This window comes from Sminthopsis crassicaudata, chromosome 1 (genome assembly GCF_048593235.1).
Source record: "Sminthopsis crassicaudata isolate SCR6 chromosome 1, ASM4859323v1, whole genome shotgun sequence".
Taxonomy (NCBI): Eukaryota; Metazoa; Chordata; class Mammalia; order Dasyuromorphia; family Dasyuridae; genus Sminthopsis; species Sminthopsis crassicaudata.
The window spans coordinates 268,190,235-268,216,527 of NC_133617.1; the positions used below are offsets into that span (position 1 = coordinate 268,190,235).

Consider the following 26,293-nt stretch of genomic DNA (forward strand, 5'->3'; position numbering starts at 1 on the left):
GTTGTCTGCTTCAACCCTCAAAGAAGAAGCGAGATGTACTACAGGAACAATAGTAAAGTGGAGAGAGCCCTGGATTTGAAATTAGAAGAAGAGTCTGAAACTGGCTTTACTACTTTGATGGCCAGATAAATCGTTTACTCTTGCTGTTCCTCATCTATAAAACAAGGGGATGAACTAGCTGATCTTGGAACCCCTCCTCCCATTTTTAGCTTTAAGTGTTCCCAAATCATCTTATAAAATGCCTAAGTCCCCTGATCTCTCTCTCTCTCTCTCTCTCTCTCTCTCTCTCTCTCTCTCTCTCTCTCTCTCTCTCTCTCTCTCTCTCTCTCTCTCTCTCTCTCTCTTTTCCTACCTGCCTGTTGCCTTGCTGGTGGTTTGCAGTCCAAGTAGGTATCTGAGTCCCAACCTCTACATAGTTATCATTAAAACTCAGCCCTGAATTGTGGTTTCAATTGGATTCCCTCCAACCCAGTTTTTTAAAAATAATTATAACTTTTTATTGACATTACATATGCATGATGCATGGGTAATTTTTTTTTTACAACATTATCTCTTGCACTCACTTCTGTTCTGATTTTTCCCTTTCCTCCCTCCACCCTCTCCCCTAGATGGCAGGCAGTCTTATACATGTTAAATATGTTATAGTATATCCTAGATACAATATATGTGTGCGGAACCGAACAGTTCTCTTGTTGCACAGGAAGAATTGGATTCAGAAGGTAAAAATAACCTAGGAAGAAAAACAAAAATGCAAACAGTTTACATTCATTTCCCAGTGTTCCTTCTCCAACCCAGTTTTTTTTTTAATTTTTATTAAATGCCACAAATATTATCCAGGTTTTTTTTTTTAAATATGTCTGTTGAATTATTTGAAATTATTTCTACTGGATTATTAATTATTGCCTCCTTCAAAAAGTATTAGCATTGGAGAGCTAGAAATAGAGGAGACCTCCAACACATCTCACATTCTTCCTTGTGTCTTAATTATTTGTATATATATGTCTTTGAGTTTCAGTGGTCTGAAACCTTCATGAGAACAGAGTCTATGCCTTATCTTTTTTATTGTTGTTTTTTATAAGGGAATTGGAGTTAAGTGACTTGCCCAAGGCCACACATATGTTAAATGTCTGAAGTAGAATTTGAACTCAGGTCATCCTGACTTCAAGGCTAGTGACCTATCCACTGAACAATCTAGCTGCCTCTCCTCCCCATCTCTTTGAATCCTAATCACCTAGCACAGTGCCTGATACTTTTTTTGGGCCTGAACCCATGATTCCATTGGAGAGGAAACTTCCTCAACCAATACAAATCAATACCTATCCTGTAACTTGGTATCTTACAGAGCTGCCTTACACTTAGCAGTTGGTTGATAAGTTATTTTTTAATTAAATTGACACCCACACTAAAAACTACACCATGTAGACATTGGCGGTGATGAGGACCTTATCTTATCTCTCTTGTATCTGAATGCTGTTCATGGTTTTTGTTTATTCATTCAAAGGCATTAGCAAGGTGCCTACCCTTTAATTTGATACCAGTTAGATATGGCTAAATTCATATCAGAACAGAATAAAAGGTAAGTATAGATGAATTTGGCTATTCGTGAGTAGTCTGATGGACTCCTGGAAAAAACAGGAAATTATGTTGAGTAAAAATCAGGAGGCCTGGGTTCCCAGGTCTGTCACTGCAAAGTGGAAGTTGTATGATTTGGAAAAGTTCTCAGCCTGTGACTCAGCTTACTGATCTTTACTTTCACCACTAGGTATTATTGATGTCTACTTAACCGATCCTATTCAGTAAAAAGACCTGACCCACATTCACCTGGAGAGCTTGTGCTCCTCTTCACTAGGCAGAAGGAATGAGTGAGGACTGCATTTTTTGTGGTTCTGAGAGGTGGTCTTTTCTTCAGTTTTGCTTTTTTTTCTGTGGGAAATTACTGGCTCATTATCAAGAGATTTGTGGATTTATCCCATCATAATTGCTCTCCAGACCCATCTACTGGCCAGTACTTCCTCCTCCTTGGACCTGGATATCTTTCAATTAGCCCTAGTCATGTGACATTAGTGTCATAGAGATAACACTCCACTGATCAGACAGATAGTCTTGGATACAATAGGCTGTTTTTTCTTTTGGCACAGAATTAATAGGTAAACATGCAGTAGAGAATAGTGTTTTTCCTATTCTCAATTGTTACTAGAAGGGTTGCTGGTTGATTCTTAGCCTTAAACAGCATGGTCATAGCATGGCCCTGTGAGTGGACTCAGAAGTCAGAACCTTGACCATAGCACCCAGAGCACTACTAGGGCCACATTTTTCTTTACCCCCTATGTCTACTTCCTCTCTTTTTCCTTAATTCTGAAGCCCTGTCACTCCAAGAATAGAAGAAGTTGGACTACATAATGTTTCTCATGAAGTCCTCTGATCTATGGCTTGTCAAGAAGAATACTGTTTCCAGGCGGAGCTACCTGGTAAGTCTGTCAGCCTGGGGCTATACCAAAGTCTATATTTGGGGATGTTAAAATTCTTACTTGGCTCAGTTCTTTCCCCCATACCACCACCAACATGGTTGAATGAGTTTTTAAAAGAAGACTATGAATACTTGAATAAGTGGCAGACTTTCTAAGAAGGATAGGCCATCTTCCATGTCTAAATCCCAGAAGTACAAGCAAACCTGTAAAAACACAAGCAAAATCACTATATTTGGAGGAAGACCTGAATTCAAATCCTGCCTATGTTACTCATGTCCTGTGGTGTTGCTTCTTAAATTATACTCTCTGCCTCATTTGTGATTTTTAACTGAATATAGAGGGTCATAAAATTATGACTTATTATTAGTAAATGTTTGATTTGTGTACCTGTTTTATATATCTATATATCTAGGTCACATAAAAATTTCTTGGGTAAAAATGGGTTGTGAGTAGAAGAAGCCCTATCCTATAGAATTTGGAATGAATTCATTCATGAATTAAGCTCTCTGGTCCTCTATTTCCTCATCTACAAATAAAAATGATACTCATAAAAACATCCATAACAAATGGGTAGTATTTATACGGTACTTTAGAGTTTGCAAAGTTCTTTATAAATGTACAAATGTACACACACACACACACACACACACACACACACACACATCTACACACACATATAAAATCTTCCTGATTTCAAGTCTAGTCCTCAATTCACTATATTTCCTAGCTACCTGAAAATGAGGCATTTCAACTAGGTTACTGCTAAGGTCTTGTCCAACATGAAATCTGTAATTTATGAATTTATGAATGTGTCCAGCTATGGTTTTAGCCCTGGCATTTCCTTGTATCAATATCTATTTCTAGGCCTTCATGATTAAATTGCAGAATGAAAAAGAGTATCATATTCACTGAAGGCCTGGATGAGTTAATCAGACAACCCTGAGGGCAGTTTTAAGCACAGGAACATTTATTTGGCCATAATGGTGCCGGTCAATGGGCATAGTATAGTTTGAAAGCTGTTAGTAAAATGGATAAACCTATCCTGTTGATTTCTGCCTATACTGATAACATCACTGACTTTGCCATCCATGATTAAGACTAACATAGGTAAAAAAACAACAGTTTCAATTCATAAGTGATGAGATACTGAACAATATATCCCAATGTCCTGATTTTCCTCTATGCCTTTTAGGGAAATTATAATTTTATTCCTTTTGGGTTTCATATTGTAATTCTCTCATTATTCTTTGTGCCAAGAAGTGAATGACACAGAACTGCTCAGTGAAGGAAATAAGCCAAGTCAATTTTGAAGTTGCTGGCCATTGAGGAACTTGAAACCTAGCAGGATGAGCTGCATAAATAATGTTGCCCCAAACAGGGTAAAGCTGTTAGTGGTTATTGCCAATGAATTTCTTGGGAAAAGAGGTGAGTTTTCATGAGTTTGAAGTTCCATTAGACAAAGCAAAAATACACATTATAGATGAGAGAAGCAAAATACTGATTTTTTTTATTTTCTGGTTTCATTTGTATTTGATTTTTAAATTCCTTTTGTTGATTTGAATCTGTATATATTATTATGAAGTCAATAATTTTACTCTTTAAAATATTGTCAGGTTTCTTTATCTCAAGTTCATTGCTTTCTATAATCCTTGTGATACTCCTTTCCTTACATTTTTTTGTTTGAATGATAATATTCCACCTGGGAAATTATTTGAATCCTTCCACTTCTTGAAATTATTCCCCAAAACTTTCTTTTCCCTAGAACATATATTTATTTATTTATTTATTTTGCTTTATTCTTCTGGTCCTTCAAGACCTGCTAACTCAGCTAGTTTCCTTTGCTTATTTAGGTGTTGACAATTTGTGTGTGTAGCTTTTTTTTCTCTTTTACTACTTATCTCTTGGTAAATGGCTCTTCTTATACATTTAATATGTGTGTTTCAGAGAACAGACTTGTCAGAAATATTTGAAGTGAAGATTTTACTCCATATCTAGTTTTTCTTCTTATTCAAGTTATATTGTTTTTATTTATATATAAACTTTTAACATTTTGCACAGTTGAATTTCTCTATTTTATATTTATATTCTATGCTCAACTTTATCCTACATAAATTCTCAAAAGTAATACAGTCTAATTTCCTCTTTCTTTTCAGTTTTTAATTTTGGATCCAGCTCACTCATCATGTACAGTGCTTATTCAAAATATGTGTGTTGATGGATAAACCTCTGAACAGCTGGACATTTTTCTAGTATGGATAGTAAGAATGAGTTCTTTTGGATCACTATGTATTATAAAAGAGGCTCTATAATATTCCTTGATGAAATCAGCACAATACTAATTGAAAATAATTTATATGACAACAACAATTAATTATTTGCTTTGTTTCTGATTCCAATACATGACATTGTCACACATCAGTCAAATCAGTCTACTTACTATTCTTGTTACACAATATTTCTTTTACTAGCTTTGTGACTTTGCTCAAGCTCTCTTCTATCTGTAATGCATTTCCTTTTCCTCTCGATATCTTTTAACACTCAGTTCAAATGGTACTTCCTACATGAGAACTTTCCTGATCTCCAAAGTTGCTCATACTTCCTCTTTTCCAAATTACCTCCTATTTGTTTATTTATTTAGGCAAATGCATATATTTTGTCTACCCTGATAGAATGTAAGCTTCTTGAAGGCAATGGGTATTTGATTTTTGTTTTTGTAATCCCAGAACCTCGTCCAGTGTTTGGCACCTAGCCAATGCTTAATCTATGATTGCTGGTTACATGATTGACTGAACTTTAAGATCCCACTGCTTTTGATTATAATCAATGTGGGTACATCCTCACTCTTCCTTTTTTGCTTTACATCAGTTCATACAAATATTTATAGTTCTTTGTTTTCATCATATTAGAAGGAAGCTTATCTCATACAGATTCAGAGTTTGAATAGAGAAGGGAAGAAAACTAGAAGGGGGAAAGATCAGCATGTTGCAACTTCATGGCTCCCAAAGTCTTTTTCATATGCATATTTAACTAATTGGCTCATCAGAAGAAAAGTGAATTAATGAAAAGATGTAAGTCCTGAATGGTATCCCATCTCCATCCCAGATTATTCCATGACCATTAATTAACCTCTGGGTCACAGCTTCCATGTTAGTACTTTTCATTGATCAGTGTTCATAAGAACTACAATTCAACCTGAGAATAAAATGATGCTCTGATTGTGGCCTTATAACAAACAGTGGAAGTATATTGCCAGATACAGGGGATTCAATCCTACAATAAAACAGAAATATAAATTAGTATAGGAGTGTGCAGGGGAGAGCGCAAAACTAGTTGCTTTTTCTTAGCTAAGAAGTCCTTAGAGAAGAAGAGGGCAGCTGATATGTAAGTTATTTTTTTCTACTTCCTATAGTTTTTGGCTTTGGAGTTTGCTTCTTCCCAGTAGGTAAAGCAGCAAGTTGTAGAAGTCTGAGAGTACCCCTTTATGCATAGGCCATTTCTGATCATCCTTTAGTTTTTTGTTTTGTTTTGTTTTGTTTTGCTTCAAAGGTAGGGATTTTCTGGAAGGGTGAACACAAAAGAGAGTGCCTTAACTTCAGGGGAGCAGTTAAAATACTTTTTTATTTATTTCAACAGCATTAAGTGACTAATGTAGGCAGAGCTTTAGCTAAATACTAGGAGAGATATAAAACTTAGATGGTACAAGGACCTTGCCCTCATAGAACATATAATCTACTAGAAGGATTAATTACAGATGTAGGTGGTTAGAATACTCATTATCACATAATATTGCTTTAGAGCGTTGTAAAACAAAGAATCATGTAAGATATAAGGAAAATCAAGCAGGTTTCATGGGGGAGATCACATTTAATTTGTGATTGAAAGGACAGATTAGAATTTAATAAGGAAAGAGGGTAGAATGGATATTCTAGGCATGATAATCAGCCTGGGGGAAAGGAATGGAAGCAACAGAGCACAGTATGTATTCAAGAAATAGAGAGGAGCATAGTTTAGCTCTAGCATGGAATGCATAAAACACGAGTTATGTCAGATAAGAATAGAAAGGCAGGTCAAGAAGTATCTTATATTCTAGATAAAGGAGTCTGAATCTAGTAGAGGTAATTGGGAACCACTAAAGGATTTTGAGCAGAGAAATGCCATGATAAAATTTGTTAATACAAATGATCACTGGGGTGACAATGAGAAGGAAGAGAAAATGGTGATAAGAAGACTTGTCAGGAGTCGACTACAAAAGCCTAGATGTTTGCTAACCAGAGCAGATACTAGAGTGAAAATATGAGAATGAAACAGAGGGAAAAGATGTTATTATGTAGGACTTATAGAATTTGATAACAATTGCTAGCATTTATATAGTGGTTTAAGGTTTGCACAGCATTTTGTATGGACTATTTCACTTTATCTTCACAACAACCCCTCTAAGATCACCCCCGTTTTACAGATAAGACAACAGAAGCCTAAAAGGAGAAATGTCACAAAAAAGGTGAGAGTCATATAGTCAGGATTTGAACCCATGTCTTTAGAGTCTAGAATTGGTGCTTTTTACTATATTGTGATACCAGGGAATAAATTGATAAGTTGATGAATTGACAAGTTATGAATGAATAAAAGTGATACATAAGGATGTTTTCACAGCAACATTTTATATAACTATATTTATTTATCTTTTTAAAATAAGTTTTAAACAATATTTTTTTTTGGATTTTTTTATGTTTCCAGGATATTCCATATTTCTTTTCCTATTCCCTTTCCCAGAGAGTCATCCTATATGACAATTTATTTATTTAAAGAAGGAAGGAAAAGTCAGCACAATTGATTGATACATTGAAAAAGTCAGAAAACAAGTACCATGTATAACACCAGTGAATCTACCATTTTCACAAAAGGATAGACTGGGAGTGTCCTCTAACATCCATATTTCTTTTATGCAATTCCTACTTAATCTATATAATTATGTTATTTTTATTTATTCAGAAGACTTTCTGGTATATAGTAGTTCTTTCCAGTGATGTTGTTGTAGTTACAGTATATATTGTTTTCTTAATTCTACTCATATCACTCTGCATCACTTACTATATATAGATTGTTCCATGCTTCTCAGTTTTCAACACACATCTTTTTTCTTTCTTTCATTTTTTAATAACATAGTAATATTCTGTTCCATTCATATTCCAAACGAATTAGTTAATTTCCAATCAATGGGCTTCTACTTTGTTTCTAATTCTTTGCTATCACAAAAAGTGTGCTACAAATATTTTGGTATATATTGGGACTTTCTTTTTCTCCATAGATTATATAGGGGGATAAAATCCCAATAATGAAGTCTCTGGTTTAAAGGGATAGATTTTTGTCACTTTATTTGCATAATTCCAAATTGCTCTCTTTGTATCATTTCATAGCTGTGACTACAGTGTATTTATGTGTCTAAACTTCCACTATTAACTATTGACATTTTGGTAATTTTTGCTAATTTGCAGAGTTTGAAGTAAAATCTTAGGATTATTTAAATTTAAATTTCTCTTATTAATTTTTATTTGGAGCATTCTTTCATGTGGCTGTGAATACTTTGCAATTCTATTGAAAGCTCTTTGTTTTTAATCCTTTTATTGCTTATCTATTTGGGAAAGACTATGTCGTATATACTTATTAATTTTTAAATTATCTGGGATATAAAATCCTTATCAGAGAAATTTGATAGAAAACAATTTTTTTCTCCATTCAACCAGTTCGCTTCTTATCCTGGGTTCATTAATTTTGTCTGTTCAGAAGCTTTTCAGCTTCATATCATCAAAATTATCTATTTTATCTTTTGTAATTATTTCTGTTTCTTATTTGATGAGGAATGTATCTCTTACCCACAACTATGAGAAGTATGTGATCTGTTTCTTTCCTAAAATTACTACAGTATGAACTTTATTATGAAGGTCATTATTCTATTTAGAATGTATTGTGTAATATAGAATAAGGTACTAGTTTAAGCCTTATTTCAGCCAAACTGCTTTCCAGTTTTTTCCAGCAATTTTTTTAAATCAAATAAGAAGTTTTTTTCCCCTAGATGATTAATTTCTATCTCTTTTTCAAACACTAGGTTATTGAGTTCTATTTTTTTTTATTCTTTCTCTCTTCAACCATAGGAGCATTCATCAGTGGAACTCCCTCCTACCATCCTTCTTCCTTCTCCATCCGTTTTCATTGCTTCCTCTCTCCTATTCACCCACACTCCTGAAGACCTGTATTTTTCTGAGAGCACAAGGGTCACCTCCTCCTTATTGCTGGCTCTTGTTTTGACTCCAGAGCATTACACATTTTCCCTATTCTCCTCCTTCTATTCCCCCTGTCATATACCCTCCCATGTTGTAATATAATCTCACAAAGAGCCTCATTCACTTGAAGGCACAGTTTCACCAGGTTCTTTTCATAATGTCCCAAGCTCACCTCTTCCCTGTTACCTCCTTCAGACTTCTGCCTTCACCCCTATCTACTTAAATACACCCCCCTCCCTTACATACATTTAGAAAGAAGCCTCCTACTGGTCTATCTGCTGTTGCTGTCCTTGGCTGCTGCATTAATTCCTTCTTCCTGCATTTTTCTTGCTTGGTGTGGCAAACACTCTCTTCAGTTTTACTATTAAACAGCTTTTCTTTTTTTTTTTTTTTTATGATTAAGCTCAGATTTTCAGGGTGGGTCACTCTGGACTGCATTTTGAGTTCCATTGCTCTTTAGAACGCATAATTCCATTCCCTTCTAAGTTTTCTAGTAGGTGCAAAATAATCATTATTTTTTTTCCTTTGTTTTTGAAGAATTTTTTTCCTGATGGTTTATGTACTTGGTATTGAATAGTTAAATTTAATTTCTATGTGTCTTGGAGTCTGCAATCTTGGCTTTCCTCCTCCCACTACCTCCCACCCCCGGAGATGATCTATTTATTCTTTCAATTGATATTTTCTTTGTTCAGAAATCCTGGGCAGTTCTGTTATTGACTTGCCTTATGATGTTAAGGTTTTTTATCCTGTTTGTGTTCTGTTGTGACCTATAATCCTTAGGTTGTCCCCACACATCTTTCTTTGAGATAAATGTCTTGCTTCCTTAATGACTTTATTTTCTTTTAATGTTATTAGGGTTTTTAATTTTATTTTTGCTTCTCTTCTTCTAGATTGTTCTTCACTTCTATACATTTGCATTCCCAATTTATTATCTTCTCTTTTGTTTCTATGGTAAGATGTCCATCACAGAAGACATTTTTTTCCATTCTTCCCATTAATTTTTTTTCCTGTGCAGACAATAAATTCTGGCTTCATAGTTCTCATTTCTTTTTTGAACTACTCAGGAACAGTATGTTTTGGCTCTATGTTCTCACATTTCCTCTAGGTCTTTGGTCTCATAAAGTATTGGAATATCTTCATCTGCTTTAAAGTATTTATTCATTGATCCCTGAACTACTCTACTAGATTTGGAGACCATGTATCCTTTTGTTGCTAATATTTTTCTTGTTGATGTATCTGTTTCAAATCCTTTGAATTTTATTCTTCCTGGGATAGGTAATTTTAATCTCCTCTCACCTGATTTCCCCTTATAGCTCATTTTTCGAGTCTGTCTTTTCTGGTGATAGTTTCCCTGGGGGCAGGATCTCAAAGTGTCACAACTTCCTCTCATACTGTGCAATTCACAGTTTATCAATCTAGGTTTTTGGCTCAAGTGATTTTTGGGGGAACAGACTGTTTCCAGCTAGATGTTAAGTTCTTTCCCTCAGAGTTAGTAAAGTGCTGCACAGCTCCTAGCTTCCCAAGATGGTATTCTGCCCATTCCCCCTTCTCTGATCCAGAACCAGCATAGATAATTGCCATGCTGGTGCAACGGAATTGTTCTTTTTAGCTTTGCAGTGCTGATACTGTAGGATTGTCTGCTGCCGAGCTGGCTATCACCCCTTTCCATCCCACCGTTCCCCAGCATACTTTTCACCTGAAGGGCTGCTTTGACTAGCAGTTGTAAATTAGTCTTCCATACTCTGGTATAGGAGTCTCCACAGAACTGAAAAGAGGGATGGGATTGTGAGTGTGGGATTTTACTTGGGGTTTGGTAGTTCAGGGTCAGTACACATTGGTTCATTTTTAAACCTTCTTTTGGATTCTTTGTGTCCTAGAGCATAGATACAGCTGAAATTACTTTAGCTTTAGTGCATAATTTCTGTTTTGAAGAATTTTGAGAGGTAATAAAGGTAAGAAAAAACATCTAGTCCTCCATCTTGTTGCTCATGTGACCTAGAAGTCATTAAATGTTTTTCCTTCATTTCATTTCTTTCAAGGTGTCAGGATCATCTTAGTATTTAACCCCAGGTTCAATTTCCCCCCTTACACAAAACTATTTCTCCTTTTTCAGAAGCTGAAAAACAAGAAATGTTCCAAATCAATTATAGTAGAAATAAACTAACTAGCTAGTTTAAAAAGAGGGTAGATTTTGAATAATCTATAGTTTTCTATGACTATTTTATAGTGGAAAATATTTTCCCTGTAGTACTAAATTCACTTTAAAATCACATTAGCTACAGTAGAACTATCAGTATAACTTTGTTTCACATGGAATGATCGTAGAAGTACTTACACAAATGTACCTTTGTGTTAACCAAGTGAATAAATCAATAGAAATAGAGAGGTAGTGATAAAAGGAGTAAAGGAAAATGTTTTCTGAGAAGATGGAAAATTGAGATGCAAACTTTATTAGATAAAAAGAAACTCATACTTTTCATTAATTTATTATTTTTGAAATCAGCTATAGTTTTGAGTTTTTCTCCATTCTCTATTATGACTATTATTATTGGAGTGGGGTCAGGGGTGGTTAGGAGGGAAGAGGCCTGAAATCACTTATTCACAAAAACTAAAGTCTACACCACTCCTGACAGTTCAAAAAAATCATATTGTCTCCATAATTTCCTCCTATTGTTAGTGTTTTTTCCAGTCAGAAGTTCTGTGTTTTTGTTGTATTCTCTGCATAAAAGGACTGATAAAAATAAAGGTAGGACCCCAAAGAACAATTTTTAGAAGTCTTCTCATCTCTGGAGGAGGTTGGAATAAAGATTGCCAACACTTTGAAAATGATCCTGAAGAATAGGTGTGTTAGGGGCATGGAGCTATTGTGGAGCTCCACTTTGAGATCGTGAGCTAACCTGTCTAACCATTACTGATCTGCCATCTGCATTGTCAGAAAATGGCTAGAATTCAGAGAGGGAAAAAGGGAGGTCTGTGCTATGTAATCTAAATACCAGCACAAATGTGCAGGTGTCTGCCCAATGGAACACAAATACCATTTCTCTTAGGCACAGGAAACCTTCCTCAGAATTATTTAGAGAATAAAGAATAGGCTGACACCCCAACTATGATGACAATTTACTCCTCAAAGAAAGCAGAAGGCTGCTAACCAGAACCCAAATTTTTAAAAAATGAATGTTTCTCAATAGTATCTCAATTTAAGCAGTGTTATCAAAGCTGGTTTGATTGAAATAAGTGAAAAAGAGAAATTAGATTCAAGAAAAAAATAACTTAGTTTTGTTTTTTATGCCTACCACAGGTTTTAACTGGGTGATGTAGCTCCCTCTTCTCCTAGTCATTTTTTGGTTTTGTTTAAACACAGCCTACATGCTATTTTTGTAGCTTTTTTCAGTTTTAACAACTCTCCTAGTCTCATGATATAGTGGAAAGAACTCTAATTCTTGAGTCAGATGACCTAGGTTTGAATCTTAGATAAGATATTCAATACCTGTGTGATCTTGGGCAAATTATTTAACCTCCCTGGACCACAGCTTTTTTTTTTTAAACTTTAAAATGAAGGGAATGAACTAGATGACTTTTAAAGTTTCTTCTAGTTCTAAATCTTTGATACTATGAACCTCCTACTGTGGTGAAAAGAGCACTTGTCTTCAAAGCAGGACATGAATTTGAATCCTGAATCACTGTTTTTTATACACTGTCTTAGTGTCCTCCTCTGTAGGATACATGTGCTACCTCCTTAATATATTGTTTTGGTGAAAATTTTTTTAAATTCCAAAGTGCTGTGTTATTATTATTATTGCTATTCTCAAAACACCCAGTCTTTATTTTTATGTTGCTCAGTAAGAACATTGTTGTTAATGATATATAGAATTTTTTTTAAATCATCCATTTTATAGAGATAATCTAAATGAAACAGTTAATCCTTTTGAATCAGCAGAGGAGGGGAAGGAGCAGAGGAAATGAGGTCTTCTGAAAGTCCAAGATGAGTATCTATGAACAATGCAGGAGTCTGGGAATGACAGGAAGAGCAAGCTAACCAGTGTGAATTGGGTAGTATTGGTGACAGATCCAAGTGCAGAAGTAGCAGCCACAGCCACAGTCTGGGAAATACAAGATGACATTATTAGATAAGCTTGAAAGTTGTATTCACAGAAGACATAGAGGACCCATTCTTTCTCTCTTTGTGGGGTAACCCAGGAGTTAGGCACTACTGAACTTTAGAATTTTAAGGAGTTGATCTAGAGATTGTCAGGAATAAAATACTTTTTTTCTAAAACACAAAACTGAAATAACTTTAGCTTTTTTTCTTTTCTCATTAAGATTCAAATACTATTTTCCAGCAATACTCAACATTGAACAAGTTTATTGAGATGATTTTACAGATTCTCTCAAAATAGTGTTGAGCAACTGATCTAGGCATTCATTTCAGGTTGATCTAAAACAAATGGGTTAGCACATCCTCAAATATATGGTTCAAAAATTTCCACAGATGTGTTTATTTTTCACTAGCTAATCAGATAACATGATTTTAGCACCAAAGACATTTAATTAAACAGTGTAAAAATTAAATGACAAGGAATAATCTCCTAACGAACATACTATGTATATGCTTCCACAGATTGCCACACCACTAGTGAATAAGGGCACACACATAGATAGCATGCATAGGAACACACATCACATACATAGGAGAAATGTGACCAAGGAAACTATTTGAAGGGACACACTTGCCAGGAAGGTATAGAGTAATGGTTCATGTATGAAGTGTGAGTGTGTGTGTATTTATAACTAGGATGTATGTGCTATTAAGGCAACTTAATACTACAAAGGTGGCTATATGTTTTGGTGATATTACCATACTTTTCTCTGCTAATTGCTTCCACTTATCTGTATGTATTCAGCTGTTCTTGATTGCCATAGGAATAGAAAGAAGCTGGTAAACCCTTCTCTGGAAAGGGAGGCCTAAAAGTCTTTTAGTACATAGTTGATTGGGATGAGCCACCATATCCACTCAGAAAATAAGCAAAAGCCAGAAGAAGCCCCTAGGCTAAGATTAATGCTATTATTTTGATTGTTTTTCTTCTAGTGTGGACTCAAGGTTCCTGGCTCAAGTCAATTTTCAACTCTCGGTTTAAAAAATTCATTTTAACTTCTATTAAAGCCCCAATTGTCACTCCATATACACCCAAACTTATTTCAAAGATTCTATCTAATAAAACTCTCCAGTAACTATATGGAGCCTGGGGCAAGGAAGCTCTCCTCAGTTTCCATTAGCGTTCCTGATAGGTATTCAGATAAACCTTAGGGCAGGACCAAAAGGATGAGGAGAAAGGCAGATTCAGGCTTCATCTTTGTTCAATGTACTTTTAAAAATTATTATTATTATTCACCATACCCATCAGCAACAAAGTCACTATTTGTTAGCATCATGGCCAACTCAAAACTACTGTTCTTGCCATGTGGGAAAAAATGGAATTTACACAGTTACTAAATAAGGGAAATGGCATTTGAATTAATTTTCTGATTCCAAATCTAGTGGTTTCTTTTCCCCCTTCTTCAATAGTTCCATAAGTTTGCATGAGAAAGGGAAAGAGCACTGGATTTAATGTTATAGAACTTGGATTTGAATAGCAATTCTGCATAACCTAAAACAGAATTATTTCCCTTTTTATGAATTTTAATTTTTCCTTTCAGTAAACTAAGAGGGGGTTGGATCCTTTTTAGAGCTAAATCTGTTAATGTTATGAATTTTGTGTTTGGTTGTTTCAGTTGCATCCATTTCTTTTTAATCATATTTGGTGTTTTCTTGGCAAAGACACTAAAGTGGTTTGCCATTTCCTTTTCCAGCTCAGTTTACAGATGAGGAACTGAGGCAAAAAGAGGCAAGTGACTTGCCTGGAATCACACAGCTAATAAATATCTGAAGTCACATTTGAACTCAGAAAGTGAGTCTTACTGGCTTCAGGTAGAATATTTATCTACTGGGTCCCACTGGTTTTTTTTTTTTTTTTTTCTGAGGCAATTGCTAGGCAACTTACCTAGAGTCACATAGCTAAGAAGTGTTAAGTGTCTGAGATATGATTTGAACTCAGGTCCTCCTGACTTCAGGGCTGGTGCTCTATTCACTGTGCCACCTAGCTGCCCTGGGCCATTGTTTTAATTTTATGATGAAATAAGTGTCTAAGGTACCATTCAGTTTTGTTATATTGTAATTCATTGATTACCTTCAAGAAAGCAGGAGCCATACTGTTTGTATGTTTGCTATAGGATTTCACTTATAGCAGCTAGTGCTTAATAAATAATAATATAAAGATAAGTGACCAAGTTCAATTTTCACAAGTCTTCATGGTGTTAGGTAGTTAGGACTGTTCCTGGATTGGTAACTGTTGTTCCTTCATTGTTTTCTAAAAGGACCAGTAATATCATGAGGGTAATGTCTTGACTTGCCTGTGAAATTGGATGTAAGTCAGGCAGAGTTGTGAAAAATCATCAACTTCACTCTTTCAGTCATTGAAATCCAGTGACAAGACAAAAGTCAAGATGATTGGCAATGGTCCATGGGAAGCGGTAGATGACTTTGACATTTTCAATATATGAATACTCTACAATGCTTGCTTCAGTCACCTTCATGATTGTTGGAACAAATTGTGCTCATCCATCCTGTCTGAGGGGAGATGTTTTTATATACTTGGAGTAGATATCCCCCAATTCATTAATTAGTAATAGAGAGATATACTACAATAGTGTTTGAGCTCATAGTATTAGAGAAAGGCACCCCCAAACTACCAGGAGTACCCCTAGAATCTAAAAGGAAAAAAATTTGGTCAGCTTTTTTTTTTTGGAAGTTCCAATTTGTTAGTATGATTCAGATCCTGCCTCTGACATATACTAGCTGTCTGACTGGACAAGTCAGTTAACATCTTGATGATTTTAGGCAGTTCTCTAAGATTACAAATTGCAAGACAGATACCAACTTGAAATGGTAAAGACTTTTCTCCCCTGGGAATTCCCTATACCAATGAAATCACAGGTTTAATGACTATACCTAATGTTATACAAACCAGTGACTTGGTAATAAGACTACTTCATAACTACTAAGGAGAGGTTTTTAAAAGGTCTTTTTGCTTTTTTTGGGATCTTTTTACATTTAATTTCTGACTGCTTCAGATTATTGTATATAATATTTCTGCAGCTCAATTTATTACTTAAAAAAGGTCTATCACAATATTAACTGTATACATATTTTGTTAATTTAATGGGTGGAGGCATTACTTCTTTGTTTGGCATGCAGTCTGCATCATGTCTTTTATTCAATAAATGTGAAGGAATGATGACATAAGAATTGTTTTAAAAAGTGAGCCATTATTTATTTAAGTACAAGGAACTAAGATTACATAGCATTTCATGTATGCAAAATGCTTCATTGACATTTAGGTTTTTTTTTTCTCTTTTCATTTTAATACTTTTCTTATAGAAGAACAAGTCTGATTTTAGGAAACTTGAGGTTAATGATGCTCAGTGGTGGATGGTGATGAGATTGATTATAGCAAGAGGAACAAAGGTCCCAAGTTTCCAGATTTTCAACATAAAAATCCACCATGACATTGAAGGGTAGGGGGGAAAAGAATATGTTGACAGGTTAAGGGGTCTGTATTTAGGAAGTCTGTGAACTTGGATGAGAAAAATTACATTGTTATTTTCATTAAACTTCAGTTTCCTTTGCAATTCTATATATTTTATTGTATTCATTTTAAAAACCATTATTCTGAAGAGAAATGATCTGTAAGTTTTATGAAACTGCTAAAGGGTCATGATCCCCTAAAAAGGTTAGGAACTCCCCACTTTGAGTGATAATTTTAAGCTTTTTTAGTTGTTTATTAACTAACCTTCATTGCTTTCAAAATGTAGCTCTTTGCTTAATCATATTGTCAAAGTCATTATCTCAGATCCATTTTATATTGGAAAGAATCTTCAAGGTGTGCAACTGAAGGCTCAAGAAATCCCTTTCCTAATTTAAAATATTTCTTAGTACCTATAAAATATTGTCTTGTCTCTAGATAGATAGGCTTGGAAAATTTGGAAATGTTAGAACTTTTTTTTTTTCAGTTACTAACATTATTTTCTCTCTTCTCTTCTACTCCATAAAAGATTGTCTACTTATCTAAGTTAACCTGATTAAAGGATAGAAAAGTGGGAAGGTATTTCTATTTTTAGTTAGTCTCTTTTTTTGTTACAATAATGCCAGCTCTATATTTTTAGATCTGTTGTCTGGACTTTTTGAAGGAATTTGGACAAATAGTCTAGTCCACCTTCTCTCTTGCATTGCTCTCAATCTTTATTTTTCATGTATAACTCATGTGCTCAATTAGATGGAAAGTAACCTGAGAGCAGGGACTATTTCAAATGCTTCTCTATCTCCTTAGTTCATAGTACAATGCTGTGAAAAAGATGAATGCCTTCACCAGATAAAGGGATTCATAAATTTGGATCTATGGATAGATTTCTGGGGTCCTTTAAACTTGAGTGGGGAAAAACATTATACCTATATTTCAATGTGGCTAGTTTTCTTTGTAATTTTGTATTTTATTTTATGCATGTGAAAATATTATTCTGGGAATGGTGGGGCATCCATAGACTTTACCAGGTGAAAGAGATCCATGCAGAAATGCACTGATGAATCTGTAGCACCTAGCTCTCTCTAAAAAAGGGGGGGAGGGACCATGCTTTAAATTTTTTTTTAAATTTAACTTGACTTTTAAATTTAAAGTTAACTTAAAATTAACTTTTAAATTTAATTTAACTGCTCCATTTCTGCTCTTTTCCTGGATCTTTCAGATCAGGGCCCCTAACCATAGATATTCTTTAGGATTCTGTTCTTGACCCTATTTTCTTCTCCCTCTCTTTTATTCACTTCCTGATCTCATCATCTTTCATGGCTTTAATTATCATCATTATTATTAATGATTCTCAAATTTACCTGCCCTGCCTGGAAACTGTCGTCTTTCAGTCTTGCATCTCCAACTGCCTCTCAGACATTTAGAACTGGATTCCAACAGACATCTTAAACTCAGTATTTCCAAAACAATACTCACTGTTTTTCTCCCTAAACCCTCCCTTACCCCTACCTTTCCTATTACTATAAAGGGCCATACCATCCTCCTAAATCCTCAGGCTTATAACCTAGGAGTCACCCATGTCTCTGATCTCTCATATCCAAGCTCATATCCTTTTTGCTAAGGTCCATCGATTTCATCTTTTCAACATCACTCAAATATGTCCCTTTCTCTCTTCTGACACTGCCCCCACTAGACTATTGCCTAGATTATTGTAATAGCTGAATGGTAAATCTGCCTGCCTCAAGTCTTTCCTCACCCCTATCCATTATCCATTGAGCTGCTGAAGTGATTTCCTAAAGTGCAGTGACTATGTCACTGTTCCATTCAATAATCAGTGAAACACAAAATACTCTGTTTAGCATTCAAAGTCATTCAGAACCTAGCCCCTTCTGACCTTCCCAGGTTCTTGTACCTTACTTTCTGACACATACTCTTCAGTCCAGTGATTCTAGCCTCCTGGTTGCTCACGAACAAAACACTCCCTTGATCAGCTCCAGGTATTTTCTCTAACTGAAGGCCATGCCTGAAATGCTCTTCCTCCTTGGTTAGCTTCTTTTAAATCCTAAATAAAATTCTTTCTTAGAGCAAAGGTTTTCCTTAACCTTTCTTAATTTAAGTTTCCTTTCTGTTAATTACTTTCTGTTTATCCTATATCCTTACTTTGTATATATTTGTTTGCATGTTGTCTCCCCAACTAGATTATAAGAAAATTAAAGGTAGAGCCTATCTTTTGCCTGTTTTTATATCCCAACACCTAGTACAATGTCTGGTATATAGTAGGAACTTAATAAATGTTTATTTATAGATTAGTTGATTGATTAATCTGCATTTTTAATATTTTCTGCATAATGTTTTTAAATATAGACAATCCAAAGGGAGGTTTAACCTGGGGGCTCTGAACTTGTTTTTTTTTTTTTAAATATATTTTGATAACTGTATTTCAACATAATTGGTTTCTTTGGTAAGCCTATATATTTAATTTATTCATTTTAAAGTTTTATTCTGAAGTCTAATTTTTAAAAACCAAACTGCCAAAAGGGCCTGTGAACCTATGATCTAGAGAATATTACTCACATTTTTCTCTATAGGCCTGGATACCTTTGACCATATCACCAAACTTGTAATCCTTTTATTCTTAAATCTCTCTACTTCCCCAATCTGATCATTATCTACACTGCCATAAGAAGAATCCCTGAATTTCTCTTCCTCAGTCTCTGACTTTGTAGCACATAATGATGAAAAGAGGCTAAGAGAAGACAGGAAGTATTACATTAACTCCCCTGTATGATTTTAGCCAGCATTGATGTTCACTGCTTTTAGTAGGGAAGAGATTGATTTTCTCATCCTATTCTCACTCATCATACTCTGATACAGACACTCATAGACTAGTCAAGTTGAAACAAATTTCAGAGATCATCTTGTCCTTTTGCAGAAGAGGAACTTGGAGCCCAGGGCCAGAGAAGATAATAGGATCTGTCTCCTAAATCGAATCCTAAGACCTGAGCCAGAACACCCCGCTGCCATTCATTAAGGATTTTATCTCCTGATGTTTGGACCCCATCTTACCTGTGAGAGATTCTTCTCCTCACCTTTTGGAGCCAGACTCCCTCAGGATATGTTTCAAGAAAAATGTCAACCTCAGAGCCACTTGGGTGATGCCATACCTGCTGCCTGCTATTTAGAATCATTTACTCTCTTTACCAGTTCCCAGTAGGTAATGCCAGTGGATATTTGCTGAAATACAATCAATAACTAGACTAGTTTGTAACATCTTGTGACAAGAAATAAGTACATAATAAGTATGTTAGGGAAAGAAAAGGCCAAGTCACAGATTTTTTTTAGTGCAAAAAGTAAGTTTAGAGATCAAGAAGGACATGTGAATATTAGTTTATAATTGAATTGGTCAAGTATTTCTGAGATTAGTATTATGGATGATTTAGTTTTTAAATCTTTTAAAATTATTTTTATCTAAGTATTGTACCCTTTTTTGCAAGGCAATTAGGGTTAAGTGACTTGCCCAGGGTTACACAGCTAGAAAGTATTAAGTGTTTGAGGCTTTATTTGAACTAAGATCTTCCTGACTACCTGCTCTTTCCCCTGAGCCATCTTGCTACCCTATAAAATATATTTCCATATTAGTCATGTTGTGAAAGAAGAAATATCAAAAGGGAAAAAATGGAAAAAAAGTGAAAAATAGTATGCTTTGATCTTCATTCAGACTCCATCAGTTCTTTTTATCTGGAAGTGGATAGCATTTTTCATCATATGTCCTTTGGAACTGCCTTGGAGTATTTCTGAGAATAGTAAAGTCATTCACAGTTGATCATGGTACAATATTGCTGTTACTCTGTGCAATATTCTCCTGATTTTGCTCACTTCACTCAGCCTCAGTTCAGGTAAATATTTTCAAGTTTTTGTGAAATCTGCCTAATTGTCATTTCTTATAGAACAATTGTTTTCTATTACATCTGTATACCATATCTCGAACAATATCCATTCCACAATTGATGGGTATTCCTTCAGTCTCCAACTCTTTGCCACCACAAAAAGAATTGTTGCAAACATTTTTTTTTGTAAAAATAGGTCCTACCTCCTCTTTTGTTAGTTTTTATATCTTAAAGAACAAACAAGAAAAAAATCAGCTTCTTCTTCCACCAGGGTCAATCACAACTCTCTTCATATTTTATTAAATGGTTTAACTAATTTCTCACATGACATATGAATACTAGTTTTACAGTTAAACTGGTCAAGTATTTCTGAGATTAGTATTATGAATAATTTAGTTTTTGAATCTTTTGAAAATTATTTTTATCTGTTTTATATTTTTCCCCAATTACATATAAAGATAATTTTTGACATTCTTTTTTTAAAAAATTAAATCCCAAATTTTGTGAGTAATAAGACTTTTTCATCTTAGCTAGATTGAGTCTTGAACTTTTAACAAGGTTATCACCTTAATTTAGTTCATCATCACTTCTCAGATTATTATGTCTTTTTTTTTCCCCTGAGGCAACTGAGATTGGGTGACTTGCTCAGATTCACAGAGCTAGGAAGTGTTAAGTGTCTGAGACCAGATTTGAACTCAGGTCCTCCTGACTTCAGGGCTGGTGATCTATCCACTACACCACCTAGCTGCCCCCTATAATGTTCTTTTAATTGCTTTTTGTACCTCAAGTTTATTCCCTTTCCAATTCATGTTAATGTAGCTACCAACATTATTTTTCTTAAGTATAGATTTAACCATGTCCTTCCCTACTCAATACATCCAATGGCACACATCTAGGATAACATATAAACTTCTGTTTATCTTTTAATGACTTTCATAATCTGTCTTAATACAATTATACATTTCTTTTTTTTTCCTGTAATCTACATTCTAGCCAAATTGGTTAACCTCTTGTAACCTCTGTCTTATAGAATTTCATAGATCAAATGAGATTGCATGTATAAAGTGCTTTGCAAACCTTAAAGTACTATATACATGTTATAATTACTTCTTCTCTCCCCTTCCTTTCCCTTCTTTTTCCTTCCTTCCTTTCTATTCCCTTCCCTTCCTTTATCTTTCCTCATGCTGGACTTAACTCTTTTTGAGCTTATTATTTCAGATTTTGAAAGTATTATTCTGCCCTTGGTGGTTTCTAGCCTTCTCTTTTATTGTTTTTTTTTTTTTTTTTTTTTTTTTGGTGCAAGGTACTGATTTCTTTGGGAATCTACATTCTGACTGTTTGCATGAGGTGATTATTGATTTATCTACTCTCTGCATTGGTGGTGTCCGAGAGAGATATCCCATCTGTGTATTTCCCCCGAAGCTGACAGAAGCTATCTGTGATGATGTCAGCTCCCTCACACATAATAAATGCTAGAAGGAGAAATAATTGTTCTAGGATGCAGCAGAACACTCAATATCACCACTGATTAGAGGTGGTCACAATCAATCCAACAGTGGGTTATCACAATAACAACAAACAACAACAACAACAAGGACTAAGGCTTGTAATCCTTGGAAGAACCATTTCTAATACAAATGTCTGCAACCAGTTTGTTAGAATATGTGCATACATGAAGCACATATGTCAAATCTGCATGACACAGTGGCAACATAGTTAACACAGACCCCAGCACTGATCCTCAGAACATTTTAATAGCTCCCCTTTATACACCAGCAGATTATCCACTTTAGGGATTATCTTCTGGAGGGGGGCAGCATTCACTCTCTTTGGGCTTTATTCCTATTGACTTGCTTGCTTTATTATTGGTTTTCTTCCCTCATCCATTGACACATGCAATGGCCTGCCGAGTGGCAATTTCTGGAAGGGAGTCAAAGAAGGTCGCAATATCCCTGGACAAAAAAAAAAAAAAAAGCCATTTAAGCAAAGCATTTAATTACTTTCTCTCCTCCCCATGTGTATCCAAGGAAGGTACCGAACTGGTCAGGTAATGAGCTTAGAGAGAAAAAGAAACTCTGCTCAGGTCACCGATTTTCATTAGGCTGAGGGATGTCATTCATTATGTGTAGAACTAGGGAACAAAGAGAGAAACAAGAGCATAACAAAGGGGACCCCCTCAGTAATGGAGTTCTCCTCAAAGCAGCTTCATTGTTTTGGGTATATTGTTGCAAATTTCCAGATGTTAGACACCTGCTAAAATTTATATGTACTGTCAAATATAGTAATGCCTCAATTACCAAATCTCAGAGTCACAGATTAAGAGCTGAAATCAGAAAAGTTCTGCCGAAAGAGTGCTTAAGTTCTAAATTGTTATTCAGTTGTAGCTGACTTTTTGTGATCCCATTTGGGGTTTTCTTGGAAGAGATACAGACTGGAATGGTTTACCATTTTCTCTTCCAGCCATTTTTATAGATGAGGAAACTGAGGCAAACAGAGTTAAGTGACTTGCCCAGAGTCACACAGCTAGTGTCTGAGGCCGAATTTGAACTCAGTAAGATGAATCTGACTCTAGGCCTGGTGTTCTATCCAAGTTCAAATCTCAGTTCTTCCATTCTCTGGGAATCAGTTATCTTATCTTTAACATGGGGTAATGGATTAGGTATTCTTGTATTTCACCATAGATTTTTTGATTTGGAAACAGAAAACTGGGAAACAACTTTTACAGCCCATATTCCTGATAAAGACTTGAGTCAAATTTATAAAAATATAAATTATCCCAAAATTGATAAATGGTCAAGGATATGAACAATTTTCAGATGAATAAATTAAGGCCATTTATCGTTATATAAAAAAATTGCTTGGAATCACTGTTGATTAGAGAAATGCAAATTAAGACAACTCTGAGGTACCATTTCATAACTCTCAGATTGATGAAGATAATATTAAAAGATAATTGTGTGGGAAAATTGGGACACTAATGTATTGTTGGTAAAGTTGTGAACTATACCCAAAGGACTATAAAACTGTGCACATGCATCAATCCAACAACATCACTACTGGGTGTCTATCCCAAAGAGATCTCATAAAAGAGAGAAAATTTTTGTAGCAGCTCTTTTTTGAGTGGCAAGGGATTGGAAATTAAGTGAATGCCCATCAATTAGGGAATGGCTGAATAAGTTATGATATATGAATGCAATGAAATAATATTATTCTATACTCACATGAACTGATGCTGAATGAAGTAAGCAGAACTAGAACATTGTATACAATAACATATGTGATAATCAACTATAATAGACTTGACTCTTCTCAGAAATGCAGTAATTTAAGATAATTCCCATAGCCTTTTTTTCTGAATGAATCTGGTTTATTAATTGAATTTAACACCTTTAAAATAATAATACATATGAATGTGAAGCATTTATTCAGCCTACAGAAAATGTGTTTACACATTATGCCAAGTCACCAGTACATATTTTGGTTGGAGTTAAATATAATGATTCCCATAGTCTTTTAATGGAAAATGCCATCTTGATCCAGAGAGACAATTATGGAGACTGAATGTGAATCAAAGTATACAATTTTTACCTTCTTTGTTTGCTTTTTCTGTCTCATGGTTTTCTTTCCTTTTTGGTCTGATTTGACTTGTACAACATGACAAATATGTTTAAAAGGATTGAACATGTTTACCCTATATCAGATTGCTTGTTATCTTAGGGAGGGAGGGAGGGAAGGGAAGGAGAGAGAAAATTTTGGAACACAGTGTCTTACAAAAATGAATGTTGAAAACTACCTTTACATGTATTTGGAAAAATAAAATATTATTGGGAAAAATATTTTAGATCTATGAACCTTTGCATCAACCCCTAGTTTAAGCCTCTCCTCAATTTTGTAGTGGAAGACATTGAAATACACAGAGAAATGAAATGATACCCAATGTTGCATGGGAGACCAACTTCGGGGAGGAAAGCTTCTGTTAACAGAACTTAGACATAGAAGGGTTTCAAGGAAATTCTAATCTTCTCTTAGGTTGGTAGCCTTTGCTGCTGAAGTGAATTAGTGAACAAATTTGAAGTGAACAAATTTTTGGAAACAGAATTTCTCTTCTCAAGGTCATGTTAATGCCTGTTGGAGGGAGGACCATACTTCTAGGATTTGTAGGGCCCAGTGATATGAAAGAGGCTCTGGCCTTTTATAATCTCCCTATTCCTGGTAGAAGGGAATGTTCCCAGAAAGTCAGTAAAATTTCATGTGGGTTAAGAAATCCAGGAAGACCCAACCAGTATCAACAAGAGTGGAAGGCAGAAAAGAATGCCATACCAAGTGATGGCAGAACTGAAATCCATGTTCTGCTATCATATCAATATTCTGCCTTTACTATTACTGTCCAAGTAACACATTTCAAGCATGTCATGGAAACATTTTTTTCCCGTTTAGAACCGGTAGTTTATTTCCACAAAGAAAAAGGAATGCAATGATAAAGAATTATAACATGATTAGAATACACTAACTTGTCACTGCTAGTATAATATAGTCTCGTTGGTGTTCCCTTTCTTGCAAAGTTGGTAGCCATATACCTTCACTGGATATAGTTCACATACTAGGCAAGATCTTTCCAGGGACTTTCTCTCTAATGGCAACTTATTTTCTCCTACAGCTGCTCTAATTGCAACTACAATACAAAATAACTGCTCTTGTTCCTTTCCAGCACTCACAGACTTTCTGCAACCTTTTGAAGGAGTCCATTTTTCTTCATGTTTCATTCCTTCTCAAGATGCACACTGGACCTTTTCTACTATGATCCAGATACTTTGTCTTCCTGTAAGCTCATTCCAGTCTTGGAATTCACAAGCTGGAACTGCCTTCCACCCCTAGAGTCTCTCTTGACTGAATGGCTTGTAGCAGAACCTCCATTTAAGGAGGATGCTTAGACCAGCAACATATCATTCCGACTCCTGAAGGTAACTTCATTATCCCCTCCCCTATTTCAAGTTCCTTTTATGTATTATATTCCCCCATTAGAATATAAGTTGCTTGAGGATAGGAATTATCTTTTTTTCCCCTTTAATTTCTTAACATTTTTATTAGTTTTGAGTTCCAAAATTTAGCCTTCTGTCTATTCCTCCCTTCCCCAATCCTTGAGATAGGAAGCAATCAGATTATACAAATGCAAGTATAGGAAACATTTCCATATTAGTCATTTTGTATGAGAAGACTCTAATAAAAGAATTGAAAAAAGAAGTGAAATATTAGTTTTTTCTCTGAGGCAGATAGTATGCTTCAGCATTAATCCTTTGGTATTGTCTTGGATCATTGTATTGCTGAGAGTAACTTAGTTGTTCACAGTTTTTCATTATGCAATATTGTTGTTACTGTTCTACTGGTTCTGTTCACTGTATATTCAGTGCATGTAAATCTTCACAGTTTTTTCTGAAATCATTCTGCTTGGCCCTTTTTTTTTTTTTTGTAGCTCCATAATAGTCCATTACAATTATGTATCACGGCTTGTTTAATTATTCCCCAATTGATGAGCATCTTGTTGATTTTTGATTCTGTCATCACAAAAAGAGCTGCTATTTTTGTATAAATAGGTCCTTTCCCCCTTTTTTTGTATATCTTTGGGATATAGGCATATGCTGGATCAAAGGTATGCTGTTTTATAACCCTTTGGGCATAGTTCCAAATTGCTACCAGAATGGTTGGATCAGTTCACAATTCCACCAACATTTTGTTACTGTCCTAGTTTTCCTACATCCCCTCCAACATGCAACATTTTCTTTTTTTATCAGATTATCCAATTTGACCCGGGGAAAATGGTACCTCAGAATTGTTTTAATTTGCATTTTTCTAATACCAATAGTAATTTAGAGCACTTTTTGCATATGACTATAGATAACTTTGATTTCTTTGTCTGAAAACTGTCTCTTCATATCCTTTGATCATTTGTAACTTGGGGAATGATTTATATTTATATAAATTTAACTCAGTTTATTCATTTGAGAACTGAATGAAGCCTTTATCAGAGATATTTGTTGCAAAATTTG

At 35.0% G+C, this 26,293-nt stretch overlaps 1 long non-coding RNA gene across 4 annotated transcripts in view; it reads left to right on the forward strand.

The window, feature by feature from the left end:
- The first annotated feature begins 307 nt into the window (after positions 1-307).
- LOC141549323 (uncharacterized) overlaps positions 308-26,293 on the forward strand; it is a 100,410-nt gene continuing 74,424 nt past the window's right edge. Inside the window, exons 1-4 of one of the 4 annotated variants that reach the window (XR_012484325.1) lie at positions 308-2,468; positions 3,726-3,893; positions 19,295-19,576; positions 24,958-25,210. This is a non-coding gene — a long non-coding RNA (uncharacterized LOC141549323). The remainder of the gene's footprint in view (positions 2,469-3,725; positions 3,894-19,294; positions 19,577-24,957; positions 25,211-26,293) is intronic. The other 3 variants (XR_012484328.1, XR_012484326.1, XR_012484327.1) reach the window with 3 other exon arrangements.